This window comes from Bos indicus, chromosome 17, assembly GCF_029378745.1.
Source record: "Bos indicus isolate NIAB-ARS_2022 breed Sahiwal x Tharparkar chromosome 17, NIAB-ARS_B.indTharparkar_mat_pri_1.0, whole genome shotgun sequence".
Taxonomy (NCBI): domain Eukaryota; kingdom Metazoa; phylum Chordata; class Mammalia; order Artiodactyla; family Bovidae; genus Bos; species Bos indicus.
Window position 1 is genome coordinate 12,940,917 of NC_091776.1, and position 18,803 is coordinate 12,959,719.

At 42.0% G+C, this 18,803-nt stretch overlaps 1 pseudogene; it reads right to left on the bottom strand.

Annotated features, from left to right (window-relative positions):
- Nucleotides 1–18,233: 18,233 nt before the first annotated feature.
- LOC109570861 (small ribosomal subunit protein eS27-like) lies at nt 18,234–18,522 on the bottom strand (annotated as a pseudogene).
- Between the last annotated feature and the right edge of the window lie 281 nt (nt 18,523–18,803).

The window sequence follows — 18,803 nt, forward strand, 5'->3', positions numbered from 1 at the left end:
GGGACAAATGCTGTTAGTTTGGTTCCGCTGCCACTATTCTAGATGAGGGCCAGAAGGAAGACGAGGCTTATGAATATTTATCCTGACAACAAAAGAAGCCTTTGGAAAGCCTTGTTATATGATCTTTTCATTTTGGAAATCACCAGTGAAAACTCTACTTCAATTTTATACTCACTGTTTTCCCCCGCAACATCCCTTTGTCTTTCACTTAAAGATATTCTTTTATCACCAATTTGGAAGTATTGGTATTCTTGCCTTTCATTGTTACCAATTAATTATTTTTATCTAGACAAGACAAAACATAGTGAATACTTAAATCCAGAAGTGAAAAATCCAGGTAATAAGTTGCTTTGATTTTGAATATAAAAGATTCTCTAGAAAGATGCAATCAGCTAAATCCAAAATGTGAGCAATACCACAGGATGAAAAATCCAAGTTCTTCAATAAATAAATAAGAAGAAGAACAAACAGTGCTGGTGAACCCATAGATTAAAAGATACTTAAGAGACATATCAATCATATGCAATGTGTAGACCCTGTAAAACAGAAAAAATATATGAGACAGTCAGAGCAATGGAAACGTTGCTTTCTTTGATAAGTAGTCATTTGATAACTATTTCGAGGAATTACTAAGGAATTGGAGAAGGCACTGGCACCCCACTCCAGTACTCTTGCCTGGAAAATCCCATGGACAGAGGAGCCTGGTAGGCTGCAGTCCATGGGGTCACTAAGAGTCGGAGACGACTGAGCGACTTCACTTTCACTTTTCACTTTCATGCATTGGAGAAGGAAATGGCAACCCACTCCAGTGTTCTTGCCTGGAGAATCCCAGGGATTGGGGAGCCTGGTGGGCTGCTGTCTATGGGGTCGCACAGAGTCAGACATGACTGAAGCGACTTAGCAGCAGCAGCATTAAGGAATTATTGTGAATTGGGGGGATACAAAATTGGCATTACAGTTAGCTTTTAAAGAAAGAGTTCTTATTTCGATGGATATATAGCAAAATATTTATAGATGAAATATGATGTCTGAGATTCACTTCACTGTAATCCAGTAAGAAGTGATCATAAATGGAGGATGACTATTCATTTTACTGTTCTCTTGACTCTAATGTGTTAGAAGTTTTGCATAATAAAGAACAATCACATACATAAATAAATATACAAGTATATCAATGCGATCTAATGACAATACATTAAAATTGATGATATCAGTTGTCTTAAGAAAGAGGGTGGTTGTGAACAGGAATACCAGGGGATTCTGCCCTGCTTCTTCCTCTTTTGTATCTTTCAGCGTCAAGAAAGATACATGTTATTAATAGACAACACATTTTTTTGAAATGTGTTGTCTATTCATAACTAGAACAAAAGTTATTAAACTGCCCTGGCAGATGTGCAGAGGAAGTGACTTGTGCCGAAGACAAGCTACTGATTATTTTCTCCTGGAGTCTGCCTGTTCTGATCTCCTGCTGGTCTCAGATTGTCTCATGACCGCTCATTCTGAGGCAATGCTTAATTCAGCAAAATATAAGCCAATATTAGAATGACTCAGAGAATAGTACCCCTGAGCATTAGTGCATATATCATTCTGAAGCAAGTTTTTCCATGCAAGTTTCACTGGGTCTGCAAACTGCTATTAACGTCTGATTTAGGATCGTGGCCTGTTTTCCTCACCTAACTGATAGGTTTATATCCTGGTACTGAGTGAGAAGGTTAGATTTCATCATGTGACCACCATGTATATTGTGGGAGTAACTTTAATTAATGAAATGAGCATATCTTATCTTACCTGAATGACAAACATTTTATCTAAAATTTCATGCCATTTCAGCCTAGCTCCATTAACTTTGCAGTGTACTTCCTATACAGTAATCAGAAAGTCATCTGAACTTCTAATACTCAGACACCAAGTTCAAGGATGTAGAGTGTTAGTGGCTCAATCGTGTCTGATTCTTTATGACCCCATGAACTGTATTGTCCATGTAATTCTCCAGGTGAGAATACTGGAGTGGGTAGCTCTCTCCTTTTCCAGGTGATCTTGCCAACTCAGGGACTGAACCCAGGTCTCCCACATTGCAGGCAGATTCTTCACCATCTGAGCCACCAAGTATAGCAATCCAAAGGCCTTCTGTGGGGTTCTCCAAATGACTGAATTTTAACAAACAGTTTTCCTGGAAAGATGCAACTAAATTACTCTCCACACCCTTCTGCAGGGTCTGAAAAAACCTGAACGTTTACATCTTACATTTCTTGGTCTAGAAACCAAATCATGGATTAGACAAAGTTGAGTAGACTGATTCACATGAAAACTATTGTTGGTTTTTGGATTTTTTACACAAATATTGGTCAGCATCAAGGTTGCTGCCCCTGTGGTTTTAGAGCTGAAAACCTGTCATTTTCTGCTTCGACGAAATAAGACCTAAAAAGCAAAATGAGTCGATGCCATACTTAGCTATTAGGGTCAGTGTGTGTGTGTCTGTGTGTGTGCCTAGTAGAATATTAGCATTTAGCCTGGTAAAGAGATTATTAGGGTCTTACCTCCTACCGAAGAACTAACTGCGTGACTGTGTTAATTATTAAAGCAGGTATAATGGCCAAAGCTCATATGAAGATCAAGCACTCTGCTACCACTGTCTTTGTAAACTCTGGCTGTGCTGCTTGCATATCTCAGACACTTCTTCTTCATATATGAAACGAGGGGGTTGATTAGACAGCCTTTAAATGCACTTCTAGCTCTTAGAGTCTGTAATTTTTAATTTTTTAAAGAGAAGCACAGGAGAGTCTATTAATTTCGGATCTCTTAGTTTTACCCCATCTTCAATTTATTTATAAACCTCTAATTTAGTAAAGGAGAGGTTGCAACATTACTGTCCAGTGGACGTCCATTTTCCCTCTTCCTCACCAAAAGAAGTCGGATTGAATGTATGACAACATTGCATCCAGCTAAAATACTGGGTTTTCAGATGTCATTGTTGATGGGGAGAGGACAAAATGGAAGCAGAAGTTGCTCGGCGAGGCTTCCAGCAAAGCTCTTTCAAAATGGGTAGACTTCCCCAGCAGTTTCTTTCATTCACTGGCCTTTTCTTTTCTTCCCGCCTGCAACTGGAGCAGGATATTAGGTGTGGAGCAGCCATCATGTGAAAACAAGGCAATAAGCACCGCTGAGCAGAAAAGTGTAAGAAGCCTGGGCCCCTCTGTTGGTTTCCTAGGGCTCCCATAACAAAGAACCTCAGACTAAGTGGCTTAAAACAATGGAAACTTATTCTCTCACTTCTCTGTAAATTAGAGGTCTGAAATCAAGATTTCAAGAGGCCATGCTCCCTTCAGAGCCCCTAGGGGAGCCTTCCTTACCTCTTTAAGCTTCTGGTGGCCCCAGGTGTTCCTTAGCTTATGACAGCATCAATTCCCTCAGGGTCTTCATCTTCATATGACCATCTTCCTCTGTGCCTCTACCTACATATCCTTCTTGTAAGAGCACCAGTCACATTGGATAGGGTCCATCTTAATGACCTCAGCTTGACAACATCTGCAAAGACTCTTTTTCCAAATAAGGTCACCGTCACAAATTAGGACTTCAGCATCTTTGGGGAGACATAATTCAACCCACACCAGTCCCAATGGCATTCTGGAGCTGTTTCACCGGCTCTGGATTTTCTCCATGGGTCTAAGCCTCTGTGTATTCAGAGATTTTTGTATTCACAACAGAACTCATTCCCTAACTTACACAATTATTTCTAAGTGAAGGCTCTGGCAATTAAAAAAGTATCTGTCATGTGGAGCCTACCTATTCAGAGCATAGTTTGTAATTTTTTTAAAGACAGAGACCATTATTGTCTTATTTGGGAGTGGAGCAATGGGTGGGAACCTGTGCCTGGCTAAGATTTTTCTAGTCATAATTTAAAGATCGAATCTGTTTTCAAAATAGAGTTTGCCAGATATTGAAAAGGTCACTGGCCATGTATTCAGCAGCCAAATTTAGGCTCTAACCTTACCCTCGACTCACACCCATCTCAGATATGTCTTCGTTAGTCACCACTACATACCTCAAAGGAAGAGCCTGGAAAGGCAGCTTCTATGCTTAAATTACCAGAAGCACAGCTGACTTGTCCAACACCGTCAGGGTCACTTTTATGGGACTGTCTTTCTGCCAGGTGTGCTGCTCGGAAACATAGACGCCAGAAAGCACTTTGAGCAGCCAACTCTGAAATTTGTCTTCGTTTTGAGAGTCTTACCACGCGTTCTCAGGCCATTTTTGTGGCATCCATACCTGGAACCTAGCCATGATTCATTCAATTTATTTATGGGCTCCTGCAGTGGGGGCAAGCAATTACTCCCATCATCTCTGTTAGTCAGAGAGCCCTGAATCGTTCACTTTATTACTCAGCGGGCCTAGTAAAGGCTGATGTCAGAGTAAACAGAGAGTCCTCATCACTTCTAGAAGGGCAAAGTTGATGTCAGGGCTTGTCATCCTTCCATCCTTTCTCCAAGCAATATTGATTGAGTGCCTATCTGGTGCCAGACTGATGCCAGGCACTGAAGATTAGACAAATCAGATGTAGCCCCTACGTTCAAGGAGCCTACAGTTGGGCTTCCCGTGTGGTGCCCAGTTGGTAAAGAACTTGCCTATCGATGCAGGAGATGTTAGAGACTCAGCTTCGATGCCTGGGCTTGGAAGATCCCCTGGAGGAGGGCATGGCAACCCACTCCAGTATTCTTGCCTGGAGAATCCAATGGACAGAGGAGCCTGGTGGGCTACAACCCACAACATCACAAAGAGTCAGACACACAACTGGAGCAACTTAGAAGGCATGCACAGTTTAGGTAGAAAGATCGAGAAGTCAACTGGTAACCACAAGATACCCAAAATATTGATAAATGCTGAGAGGTTTAAGCACAGACTGCCAGGGAAGCACAAAAGGCAACAGACTCTTTTTGGGCAATCAAGGTGAAGTTCTGATTAAACTGGTTATCAAAATTTAGACCTGAGGGTGCACTGGGAGTTAGCCAGGTGAGACAGAACAGCATATACAAAGGCCCCAAAGCAGAAGCATGCAAAACGTATTTTGAGAGCTGCACAGAGTTTGTAAAGGTGGAGTGTGAGGTAGAGGAATGTCAGTACAAACAAAATGTGGTCTACACACTGAACACATTGGGGAGCCACTGGAAGCACCAGGCAGTTACTTGATCAGGTCTGTGCTTTAGAAACTATCTTTCTAGAGACTTTCCTGGTGGTCTAGTAGCTAAGACTGTGTCTGAGCTCCCAGTGCCAGGGGCCCAGGCTCAACCGGTGGTCAGAGAACTAGATCCCACATGCTGCAACTGTTAATAAGAATTTGCACACTGAAACTAAAGTCTGCGTGCCGCAGTGAAGACTGAAGATCTTACGTGCTGCAACTAAGACCCAGCACAGCGAATAAACACGTGTATATATTTTTAAAAAAAGAAAATATCACTGTGGCAGAATGCATTAGAACAAAGCAGGACCAGACATGAAGAAAGCAGAAGTCTATCGTCATATGCTATGGGAGGGAGAAGTAGAGGAAAAGGAACGAAAAGATACACTTAGGAGTCAAATTGACAGCACCTGATGAATTACCAGATTTAGCAGTCACCCACGGATGACTCTAAAACTTACACTTTGCTTAGCTGGTGTGTGATGTGAGAAGGTGTTCTTATAGGTTAAACACTAGGAAACGGGATAAAAATTGTGAATTATCTGATGTTCCAAACCCATACTCTTATTTAATAAATATGAATTCTGACCCTAATCACATTTCTGTTATAGGAACTTACTGAATTTTTTATATGTGAAAAGCAAATTTACTGTAGACATTAGATATTGATGGGGATGAAATAAAAATATGTAGAGTATAAAAGTCGTAAGGCATGAATCAGTCACTCTCAGTTATTTTCATCTCATAATTTCTTTCAGAGTCTTTACTCCTCTTTCGTAATTCAACTGCAGTGAGTGATCCATGTAATTGTCATATGGATAATATAAGGTACTGTCATATTTCTTTTTTGTCGGAAATGAAAAAGGGATACTTTGAAGCCAAAAGGAGCTTCAGAGATAATGACATATGGATTCTTTAGGCTGGAATTGTTGTATAACAGCATTAAAATATTTTAATGACAGTAGGTGCAACGCGAGGAGACACGGTTGATGACTGTTACAGGTGAGGGGGCCTGAGGCTTGTGTGGATTAAATGAGGCAGTATTTGTAAATCATCAAGCACAGTTCTCATTGACTGATAACTACAATAGCAAAAGATTATCAACCAAAATCCATTTTCTACCTTGCTCACAGTATGAGGCTGCCCTCCTTGATTCCATTTCCCAACCTTCTTTGCAGTTAGGTCTAGCCACATAGCAATATTCACCAGAGGAACAAGAGCAGAAATAATGAGGGCTGTTTCTAAGCCTGGACCCAATGACACTGCAGAAATGCCTCCACGCTGCCTCTTTTCTTTGAGCTGAACAGAGGCATGAGGGCAACCCAGCCAGTGAGGGCATGGGAATGGTACGGGAATAAGGCAAAGGGGCCTGGGTCCCCACATGGCCACGTAGAGCAGAGGTGTCTGCCTTGCTGCCCTGGACTGATGTGAAGAAAACTAAACCACTGTATTGCCAGGGGTCTCTCTTACAGCAGGGTTGTCTATCCCAGATAATACAGCTTCTTTCTTTTTCTTGTTCTTTCCCAGCACAACTCTTTCATTTCTGTAATATTGTCTTCCATGGGTATCAATATTTTTGATAGCTGCAATCACAGTGAAGGTGTTACTTTGCACTCTGTTATTTTCATTTCCCATATCACAACCATTATCTAGAATGAAATTATCTTCAGTTATTTATTTTAAAACAGAAAATAAAATCACTCAGGATGTACAAGGCAAAAAAAAAAATTTTTTTTTGAGATTCTCTTTTTATGTGACTGTTGTATCCACAGTATATAGTGATTACAGAAGATTGAAGGTAGTGACGCTGTCATGATAGTGACATGGGTCACTCCCAACTTTATTCCCCTCACAAGAGGACCAAACTAGCAACTATCCATAGATAGGACACCACTGTGAGCATCCCAGAGCCCAGGGGTAAGGCTGAAGCAGCCCGGACCACAGAGTCAGGGAAGGGCCACTTATAAAGTAAGAGGAAGTGCCTATATACCAACTGCATCGCTTCTCTTCCAGGTCAGCCCAGTGATGCATGGAAACGTTCCCCTTTGGCCTCTGGTTTCTCCAGTCGGTAAAGAGAGCCCAAAGTGAACATCCAGCTTCCCCAGCAATTGCAGGATGCTTGCCAGGAAGCCGACTCAAGCTTCAGATCTCAGAGATCACTGAGGGAATCTGCAGGCTCGACCCCTTGGGGATCTAATAGAGATATAGAAAGGGTGGAGCTTACAGCAGCCACTGCTCAGATCTTGACAAACCACCTTCCTGCTTGCAGTGGCTCCTCAACAGAGATTCCAGCCAGAGGATCTGCCCATCTGCAGCCTGAGCTGGTAGCCGTATCTGGTCAGGGAGCTCATTTGATTAGGGTTTCCAGTCAAGGAGCTGTACTGGCCTTGGAACCTGTCATGCCGCCCAGCCCAGGCATTGAAGCAAATGTACAGTCCTGCTCAACTGCTGAGCAAAGCCTGCAGTCCCCGCCAGTCCAGGATGCCTGGTCAGAGAACCTGGGCAGTCACGGAGCCCAGCCTACAGCCCCAGTAGAGCAGGGGCCAAGCCAGCACACTGGCGACATTATTGAGCATGCATCCTACTCCCCATAACCCGGGAGGCTACACAGTGACCCTGGGCAATCCACAGTACCACTGAGCTGCAGAGCCTGCCTAGCCCTGCTGTAGTAATTTAAACATTTCACTATAAAAAAAATCCACTAAACAAAACAGAAGACAGTAATGCAGTAAATGAGACAAAAATGCTACATGCTATATATAGAAAACAAGTAACAAAATGACAGCAGTAACCTACCAATTGTGAGTGATAAAGAAATATAAAAATTTTAACAGGCCCATGACAAGTAAGGAGATTGAATCAGTAATCGAACACCTCCCAATGAAGAAAAGCACAGGACCCAGTGGCTTCACAGGTGAATTCTACCAAATGTTTAAAGAAGAAGATTTAAATTCCTTAAACTGTTCCCCAAAACTGAAGAGATAGGGAACACTCCCAAACTTCTTTTACAAAGCCAGCATTACTCTGATGCCAAAGCCAGATAAGGACACAACAAGAAAGGAGAACTATAGGCCAATAACTCTAATGACTACAGATGCGAAAATTCTCAACATATCCTAGAAAATTGAATTCAACAACACATTAAGATCAGATCAGATCAGTCGCTCAGTCGTGTCCGACTCTATGCGACCCCATGAATCGCAGCACACCAGGCCTCCCTGTCCATCACCAACTCCCGGAGTTCACCAGGACTCACGTCCATCGAGTCAGTGATGCCATCCAGCCATCTCATCCTCTGTCGTCCCCTTCTCCTCCTGCCCCCAATCCCTCCGAGCATCAGAATCTTTTCCAATGAGTCAACTCTTTGCATGAGGTGGCCAAAGTATTGGAGTTTCAGCTTTAGCATCATTCCTTCCAAAGAAATCCCAGGGCTGATCTCCTTCAGAATGGACTGGTTGGATCTCCTTGCAGTCCAAGGGACTCTCAAGAGTCTTCTCCAACACCACAGTTCAAAAGCATCAATTCTTCGGCGCTCAGCCTTCTTCACAGTCCAACTCTCACATCCATGCATGACCACAGGAAAAACCACAGCCTTGACTAGACAGACCTTTGTTGGCAAAGTAATGTCTCTGCTTTTGAATATGCTATCTAGGTTGGTCATAACTTTCCTTCCAAGGAGTAAGCGTCTTTTCATTTCATGGCTGCATTCACCATCTGCAGTGATTTTGGAGCCCAGAAAAATAAAGTCTGACACTGTTTCCACTGTTTCCCCATCTATTTCCCATGAAATGGTGGGACCGGATGCCATGATCTTCGTTTTCTGAACATTGAGCTTTAAGCCAACTTTTTCACTCTCCACTTTCACGTTCATCAAGAGGCTTTTGAGTTCCTCTTCACTTTCTGCCATAAGGGTGGTGTCATCTGCATATCTAAGGTTATTGATATTTCTCCTGGCAATCTTGATTCCAGCTTGTGTTTCTTCCAGTCCAGCGTTTCTCATGATGTACTCTGCATATAAGTTAAATAAACAGGGTGACAATATACAGCCTTGACGAACTCCTTTTCCTATTTGGAACCAGTCTGTTGTTCCATGTCCAGTTCTAACTGTTGCTTCCTGACCTGCATACAAATTTCTCAAGAGGCAGGTCAGGTGGTCTGGTATTCCCATCTCTTTCAGAATTTTCCACAGTTTATTGTGATCCACACAGTCAAAGGCTTCGACATAGTCAATAAAGCAGAAATAGATGTTTTTCTGGAACTCTCTTGCTTTTTCAATGATCCAGCGAATGTTGGCAATTTGATCTCTGGTTCCTCTGCCTTTTCTAAAACCAGCTTGAACATCTGGAAGTTCACGGTTCACGTATTGCTGAAGCCTGGCTTAGAGAATTTTGAGCACTACTTTACTAGCGTGTGAGATGAGTGCAATTGTGTGGTAGTTTGAGCATTCTTTGGCATTGCCTTTCTTTGGGATTGGAATGAAAACTGACCTTTTCCAGTCCTGTGGCCACTGCTGAGTTTTCCAAATTTGCTGGCATATTGAGTGCAGCACTTTTACAGCATCATCTTTCAGAATTTGAAATAGCTTAACTGGAATTCTATCACCTCCACTAGCTTTGTTCATAGTGATGCTTTCTAAGGCCCCCTTAACTTCACATTCCAGGATGTCTGGCTCTAGGTCAGTGATCACACCATTGTGATTATCTGGGTCTTGAAGATCTTTTTTGTACAGTTCTTCTGTGTATTCTTGCCATCTCTTCTTAATATCTTCTGCTTCCGTTAGGTCCATTCCATTTCTGTCCTTTATTGAGCCCATCTTTGCCTGAAATGTTCCTTTGGTATCTCTGATTTTCTTGAAGAGATCCCTAGTCTTTCCCATTCTGTTGTTTTCCTCTATTTCTTTGCACTGATTGCTGAAGAAGGCTTTCTTATCTCTTCTTGCTATTCTTTGGAACTCTGTATTCAGATGTTTATATCTTTCCTTTTCTCCTTTGCTTTTCGCTTCTCTTCATTAAAAGGTTCATATACCATGATCCTTCAGTTCTTTCTTTAGTGTCATTCCTTCAAATGTGGCTATTTGGCTCCCCTCCCCACCACCAAATAACCACACATCTATGGTCAGCTAATATTTGACCGGGGACCCAAAAGTACTCAATACTCAAACTGAGGTCTCCTACTTTGCAGGTGGATTCTTTACCAGCTGAGCTACCAGGGAAGCCCCAAAGTAAAAGTGAAAGTCATTCAGTTATGTCTGACTCTTTGCGACCCATGGACTATATAGTCCATGGAATTCTCCAGGCCAGGATACTGGAGTGGGTAGCCTTTCCCTTCCCCAGGGGATCTTCCCAACCTAGGGATTGAACCCAGGTCTCCTGCATTGCAAGCAGATTCTTTATCAGTTGAGCCACCAGGGAAGCCCAATATTTGACAAGAGAGCCTAAATACTCAATAGGTTAAAGATAGTCTCTTCAGTAAATGGTGCTGGGAAAATTGGATGTTACACACAAAAGAATAAAACTGGGCTCTACCTTACATCATTTATAAAAATTAACTCAATATGTATTAAAGACTTAAATGTAAGATCTGAAACCATAAAACTTCTAGAAGAAAAGCTCCTTCACACTAGCTTTGGCTTGATTTTTTGGATATAACATCAAAAGTACTGGCAACAAAAACAAAATTAAATAGGTAGAACTATATCAAACTAAAGAGCTTCTGCACGAAAAATAAATAATCAACAAAATGAAAAGGTAGCCTACTGGATGGGATAAAATATTTGCAAATCATATATTTGATAAGGGATTAATATCCAAAATACATAAGGAACTCACAATTCAATAGATTAAAAAATGGACAGATGATCTGACTAGATATTTTTCTAAAGAATACATACAGGTGGCCAGCAGGTACATGGAAATATTTTACTGTTACTAATTATCAGGGAAATGCAAATCAAAACCACAATGAGATATCACCTCATACCTGTTAGAATGTCTGTTATCCAAATGACAAGAGATAACATTTGTTGTTGAAGGTGTGGAAAAAAAGGGAACACTTGTACACTGTTGGGGGAATGTAAATTGGTACAGCCACTATGGAGAACATTATAGAGGTTCCTCAAACTATTAAAAATAGAGCTACCATCAGATCAGATCAGATCAGTCGCTCAGTCATGTCCGACTCTTTGCGACCCCATGAATTGCAGCACGCCAGGCCTCCCTGTCCATCACCAACTCCCGGAGTTCACTGAGACTCATGTCCATCGAGTCAGTAATGCCATCCAGCCATCTCATCCTCTGTCGTCCCCTTCTCCTCCTGCCCCCAATCCCTCCCAGCGTTAGAGTCTTTTCCAATGAGTCAACTCTTCGCATGAGGTGGCCGAAGTACTGGAGCTTCAGCTTTAGCATCATATGATCCAGCAACTTCACTTCTGGTTGTCTACCCAAAGAAAACAAAAACACTAACTCAAAATGACACATGCATCTCCATGTTATTTACAATAGTCAAGGTATGGAAACAAGTATATATTGATGGATGGATGGATAAAGAAAATGTGGCTTACATATTTCATTGTGTGTCAGTGTATATACACACACACAATGGAATATTATTCAGCTATAAAAAGGATGAAACTGTGTCATTTGCAACAACGTGGATGGACCTTGAGGACATTATGCTAAGTGAAGTAAGTGAGACAAAGACAAATACTGTACTATCTCAGTTATGTGTGGAAAACAAAAAAAAACAAGCTCATAGATTCAGAGAACAGATTGGTGGTTGCTAGAGGTGGAGGTTGCTAGAGGAGCCTTACAAATAGCTGTGAAAAGAAGAGAAGCGAAAAGCAAAGGAGGAAAGGAAAGATATAAGCATCTGAATGTAGAGTTCCAATGAATAGCAAGGAGAGATAAGAAAGCGTTCCTCAGTGATCAATGCAAAGAAATAGAGGAAAACAACAGAAGGGGAAAGACTAGAGATCTCTTCAAGAAAATTAGAGATACCAAGGGAACATTTCATGCAAAGATGGGCTCAATAAAAGACAGAAATGGTAGGAACCTAACGGAAGCAGAAGATATTAAGAAGAGGTGGCAAGAATACACAGAAGAACTGTACAAAAAAGATCTTCACGACCAAGATAATCACGATGGTGTGATCACTGACCTAGAGCCAGACATCCTGGAACGTGAAGTCAAGTGGGCCTTAGAAAGCATCACTATGAACAAAGCTAGTGGAGGTGATGGAATTCCAGTTGAGCTATTCCAAATCTTGAAAGGTGATGCTGTGAAAGTGCTGCACTCAATATGCCAGCAAATTTGGAAAACTCAGCAGTGGCCACAGGACTGGAAAAGGTCAGTTTTCATTCCAATCCCAAAGAAAGGCAATGCCAAAGAATGTTCAAACTACCGCACAGTTGCACTCATCTCACACGCTAGTAAAGTAATGCTCAAAATTCTCCAAGCCAGGCTTCAGCAATACGTGAACCGTGAATTTCCAGATGTTCAAGCTGGTTTTAGAAAAGGCAGAGGAACCAGAGATCAAATTGCTAATGTCCTCTGGATCATTGAAAAAGCAAGAGAGTTCCAGAAAAACATCTATTTCTGCTTTATTGACTATGCCAAAGCCTTTGACTATGTGGATCACAATAAACTCTGGAAAATTCTGAAAGAGATGAGAATACCAGACCACCTGACCTGCCTCTTGAGAAACCTATATGCAGGTCAGGAAGCAACAGTTAGAACTGGACATGGAACAACAGACTGGTTCCAAATAAGAAAAGGAGTACGTCAAGGCTGTATATTGTCACCCTGCTTATTTAACTTATATGCAGACTACATGATGAGAAATGCTGGGCTGGAGGAAGCACAAGCTGGAATCAAGATTGCTGGGAGAAACATCAATAACCTCAGATATGCAGATGACACCACCCTTATGGCAGAAAGTGAAGAGGAACTCAAAAGCCTCTTGATGAAAGTGAAAGAGCAGAGTGAAAAAGTTGGCTTAAAGCTCAACATTCAGAAAACGAAGGTCATGGCATCCAGTCCCATCACTTCATGGGAAATAGATGGGGAAACAGTGGAAACAGTGTCAGACTTTATTTTTCTGGGCTCCAAAATTACTACAAATGGTGAATGCAGACATGAAATTAAAAGACGCTTACTCCTTGGAAGGAAAGTTATGACCAACCTAGATAGCATATTCAAAAGCAGAGACGTTACTTTGCCAACAAAGGTCCGTCTAGTCAAGGCTATGGTTTTTCCATTGGTCATGTATCTGTGAGAGTTGGACTGTGAAGAAAGCTGAGCACCGAAGAATTGATGCTTTTGAACTGTGGTGTTGGAGAAGACTCTTGAGAGTCCCTTGGACTGCAAGGAGATCCAACCAGTCCATTCTAAAGGAGATTAGTCCTGGGTGTTCGTCGGAAGGACTGATGCTGAAGTTAAAACTCCAATACTTTGGCCACCTCATGTGAAGAGTTGACTCATTGGAAAAGACCCTTATGCTGGGAGGGATTGAGGGCAGGAGGAGAAGGGGACGACAGAGGATGAGATGGCTGAATGGCATCACCGGCCCGATGGACATGAGTTTGAGTGAACTCGGGGAGCTGATGATGGACAGGGAGGCCTGGTGTGCTGTGATTCGTGGGGTCGCATAGAGTCGGACACGACTGAGCGACTGAACTGAACTGATAGGTGGAGGTGGGAGTGGATAGGGGGTAGGTGAAGGAAATCAAAAGGTACAAACTTCCAGTTATAAGTCACGGGGATATAATGTTTAGCATGGTGGCTGTAGTTGATCATACTGCCTTGCATACTTAAACATTACTTACAGAGTAATCTTAAAATTTCTCATCAGAAGAAAAAAAATTTTGTAAACATGTAGGCAACAGATGCTAATTAAACTTGTGATTACTTTTCAATAAATACAAATATAAGTTCATTATGCTGTACACTTAAAATTAATACAGTGTTTTGTCAATTATGAAAAAGTGAAAGTAACTGAGGTGTGTCTGACTCTTTGAGACTCCATGGACTGTGACCTGCTAGGCTCCTCTGTCCATAGAATTCTGCCAGCCAGAATACTAGATTGGGTAGCCATTCCCTTCTGCAGGGGATCTTCCTAACCCAGGGATTGAACTCAGGTGTCCTGCATTGCAGGTGGATTCTTTACCATGTGAGCCACAAGAGAAGTCCAAGAATACTGGAGTGGGTAGCCTATCCCTTCTCCAGCAGATCTTCCCGACCCAGGGATCAAACTGGGATCTCTTGCATTGCAGGCTGGCAGATTCTTTACCAGCTGAGCTACCTATACCCCAATTAAAAGTGATTAAAGGATACATAAATTTCCAGTTATAAGATAAATAATTTCTGGGGATGTAATGTATTTTATGTATATTTGATAACACTGTACCATGTGTATGAAAGTTGCTGAGACAGTAGATCATAGAAATTCTTAACACATACACAAATCATAACTACATGAGATGATAGATGTGTTAATTAAACTTATTGTGGCATATTTTCAACATATACACATATCAGATCACCACATTTTATAACTTAAAATCCCATGATGTCATATATCAGGTATATCTTAATAAACTGAAAAAATTTCATAAACAAAAGGCTGGAGTTGCAGACTATTTGTCGAGCAGAAATTTTTAAAGTATCAATTGTTCAGTATTTGACCCTTCTGCTTGGATCACTAGAAAACCTGGCTCCCCTTTGACCCAACAATTACTCTTTTCCTAAGCAGCCGAACTTCCTAAGGGGAAGTTGAGATCATTTTAAAACCATCAGGAATTTTGCTGAAGTGCAAACACCCTGGTGTTATTTTTCCCTTCATGGAAGAACAATGTGTACCTCTGATTTTCTGACACCTGAAAAATTTGTGATTTTGCTTCCTTGAGAAGCTAACCAAGAGATTCATTCAAGTTAATATTATTTCAAAATAGCAGAAATTGTTAAAATATTATAGATAAAATGGAAACTTAAGTTTGCAGATAGGATTAGACCTGAAGTTGATTGGTTCTTGCAGAAAAGGAAATCAACTCAGCAAACCACTTTCAAATCAAGTTAGAAGCATTTATTAAGCACCTACAGTATGCAGAGCACTGTCTCAGATACTTTCCTCCCTCATGAACAGATCATTGTCTCTGCCATTGCAATCTAATGGACACAACAGATATAAGTAATAAAAATCCATGGTATAAGAAAACAAATTCTATAATACTTGTATAAGCAAAGTGCATTTGGGCCATCTTTGGAGGAGGAATTAATTCAATAACTGTTGAGGAAGAGAGTGGGAGGTATGGAAGAGGAGGAAAGGATCTATTAATATAATAGCAGAGAATAAAATCAGTATTTCCCTCCCCACCCCCGCCATTCCCATTTCTCAACCCGAGTCACCTTCCCCTAGACTCTTTCAGAGAAAGGATGTTTGCCTCGCATTTGCTCCTGAGTCACCCTCTGCAGCTGCTTCTGTGAGTCACTTGCTGCTTCCCATGGCCCCCAGCTCTGCTTTGATTCTCATCCTGGTTCCCACCTGAATGATCTAGGATTCCTTTTCTCATGAAATGACGATGGTTTCCATGGAAGGATATAAAATCACACTTCCTTCTGTGGCTCTTCTTTTTGATTCCCCATAACACCAATGCAGAACTTATGTGTATCTCATATGCTTAATTAAATGGCTGGTGAAAACTAGCATGCTCAGTCACGAAGTTGTGTCTGACTCTTTGCAACCCCATGGACCGCAGCCTGCCAGGCTCCTTTGTCCATGGGATTCTCCAGGCAAGAATACGGGAATGGGTTGCCATTTCCTTCTCCAGGGGATCTTCCCCACCCTGGGATGTAACCCATGTCTCTTGCGTCTCCTGCATTGGCAAGCAGATTCTTTACCTCTGTGCCACCTGGGAAGTATCCAGTGAAAACTAGGGAGGTTTATAATACAGGAGGAGAGGAAAAATGGGAAGACAAATTATCATTTCCCCACAGCCCAAGGGAAAACATTGTAAGTCCTCTGTAAGTGTCCTCTTGTGAAAATATCTTAGTTCCTAACTTTGCTCCATTGCTTGAACTTCAGTCTCCTCTTGCCACTTCTAAGAATGGCTTAGTTCTTTAGTCTTTCAAAGCCAAATCCTTACTGCTACCTCACCCCATCCTTTGTCCTTGAACCCCGCTTGGATAACTCAAGGACACAATAGCTATGGCAATCCACTCTTTTAATTGGGAGACTTCAAGGGCAGCCAAGATGAGCTTTGCACTACAGGTCCAATCACTCATTTGAAGTCTCCATGCCAGGCTAATGTGAACCTCTGCACCCTCATCATTCTTGCAGTTTCCTGGTGGATAACTGTGGGATTAAACATGTCCCATGTTCCTTTTCTAGTAGAAACAATACTTTTCAAAGATAGTGCCCTCTAAATTTATGTTAAAGATGACAAGCTTTTTCTAAATGTGAGGCTGTCTGCCTATATGTATTCCCCTGATCACAATGGAAATAGCACTTTACAGTTTTCCAAGAAGTTTTGATTTCTTTTTCTTACCTTCAGGTAATTTCCAGAAGCCTACCTATGCTTCAGACATAAAACCTACCATAGTACCTCACAAAGCAACAAGACCATCCATCCTAATGGCCAACATTAGCTACAGCAAGATGAAGAGGAAGCTTTCAGAGTTCTTTCTTTGGGCCAGGTTGACTTCCTGGGTAGTCCTTTCCCGCTAAAGGAATTATGTTAGAGTAAAGGAGACAATGGAATGGGGGGAATGGTACAAACTGGTATAGGTGCCCAGGAAGCCCAGGTGGCACTGGTGGTACAGAACCTGCCTGCCGATGCAGGACACGTAAGACGTGTGGGTTTGGTCCCTGAGTACAGAAGATCCCCTGGAGGAGGGCATGGCAAGCCACTCCAGTATTCTTGCCTGGAGAATCCCATGGACAAAGAAATCTGGCAGGCTACAGTCCATAGGGTCACAAAGAGTCAGACAGTACTTAGCACACACTGGACTGTAGCTGCCTGGAGCACAGTGACCCCACACCCTTCTTTAGGGTAACGGAATCTACTCCCTTAACCTCAGGGGTGGACCTACAACCAGTCTGAGCCAATCATGGTTCTTATTTTCAGCTGCAAGAATTCATCCAAGGATTGGAAACATGATTTAAACCCAACCCATCAGAGTCCTGCCCCAGGATTTTTTTTAACCTTGTAGTGGATAAGAGAAGCCCCTTTTCCTTCAGGCGTGATGAAAGCCCAGGACTGGCTAAAACTTTGTTTCCCACCACAAAGAAAGAGCCTACTTTCTATAGTAAAACAGAATAAAATCAATATGCTCAAGGTAGCAGAATGAGATCCAGAAGAACCACAGACAGTGTTGAGTGTTTGAGTGCCTGGTTCCAGTCACTGAGGTCTTCAGAACTGCTATAAATCCTAAGAATCATGCCTCAACTCTCTGAGATATTTCAGTATTCTTTTTTTTTTTAAGTGTTCAAAGTTCTTTTAATTTTGTTCCGATTTTACTTAAATTGGATTGAATTGAGTTCAAATTGCAAGCAAAATGTTCCTGAGATTGTACCCTGTCCAGACCAAATTGATTTCTCTAAAGGTAGGAGTTAAGATAGGAAAAGTTACTCTTTCAGTGAACATAAGAAAATCCTACATATGAAATCAGAAAGTCCTTCTCTGGCTCACAGCATTATTCTACAGAGAGCCCAGTGCAACCCTTTGGTAAAGGATGTCTGACCATGCTAACATAGTATCACAGGTCCTGTATATCCCAATCAACTGGTTGTTAACTAGAGCTCTGTGGGAGGCCCTGACCAGTCCTGCTGGGCTCATCCCCTCCCAAGTACTGAAGCGATTTAATTTGTGCTTGTCTTCAGGATGTAACTGCGAAGCAACCACACATGTGGTGTCTAGTAATTATTCAGCAACCTTTGCTCAGTGGGGCAAAGGTGATGTGGCGTACTGAGAACTGTGCTTGGAATCTATTTTAGCCGAGTGATAGAGCTTGCTGAAGGCTTTTTCTCTTCTTGTAACTGTTTTTTTGTGTGTGTGTCCAAACTGTGTTTATGGGGATGGTTTCCCACCCATCTTGATACAGGATACTTTTAGTGCGGCTTCCGGCCTGAAGGAGCATCCTTCTGTAAGCTTTGCCTCCTGTAGGCTGGCAGAGGACAGTAGAACAGCCAATACACAAAACTACTATTTGTGTGTGGCTGGAGATGGTGGTGATTGTGCACTATCCTGGGCCTTTCACACTCATGAAATAGGAACTGGGGCTCTGTGCCAGGCTCCTCTTCTTGTGTTTCCTCTTCTCCTCTGGAGAGGGATGAAGGACACCCTTTGTGAGAGGCATGTTCTTGTTAGGAGATCATCACCACGAGAAAGGTCTTCTTATAACTTTATGAAAAGTAGGATAGAGGGTTTTTCTGTTTGTTATTTTGGCTGCATCGCACAGCATGTGGGATTTTAGTCCCGCAACCAGGGATTAAACCCATGCCCCCAGCAGGGGGAAGCACAGAGTCTTGACCACCAAGAAGGACCCTAGGATCAAGTTTTAGAGTTGGGTGCTTGATGAGAAGTTTTGTAGGTCTCTAGCTGGGGCTTCCTGTTATCTGAGAGGACGGCCATGGTCAT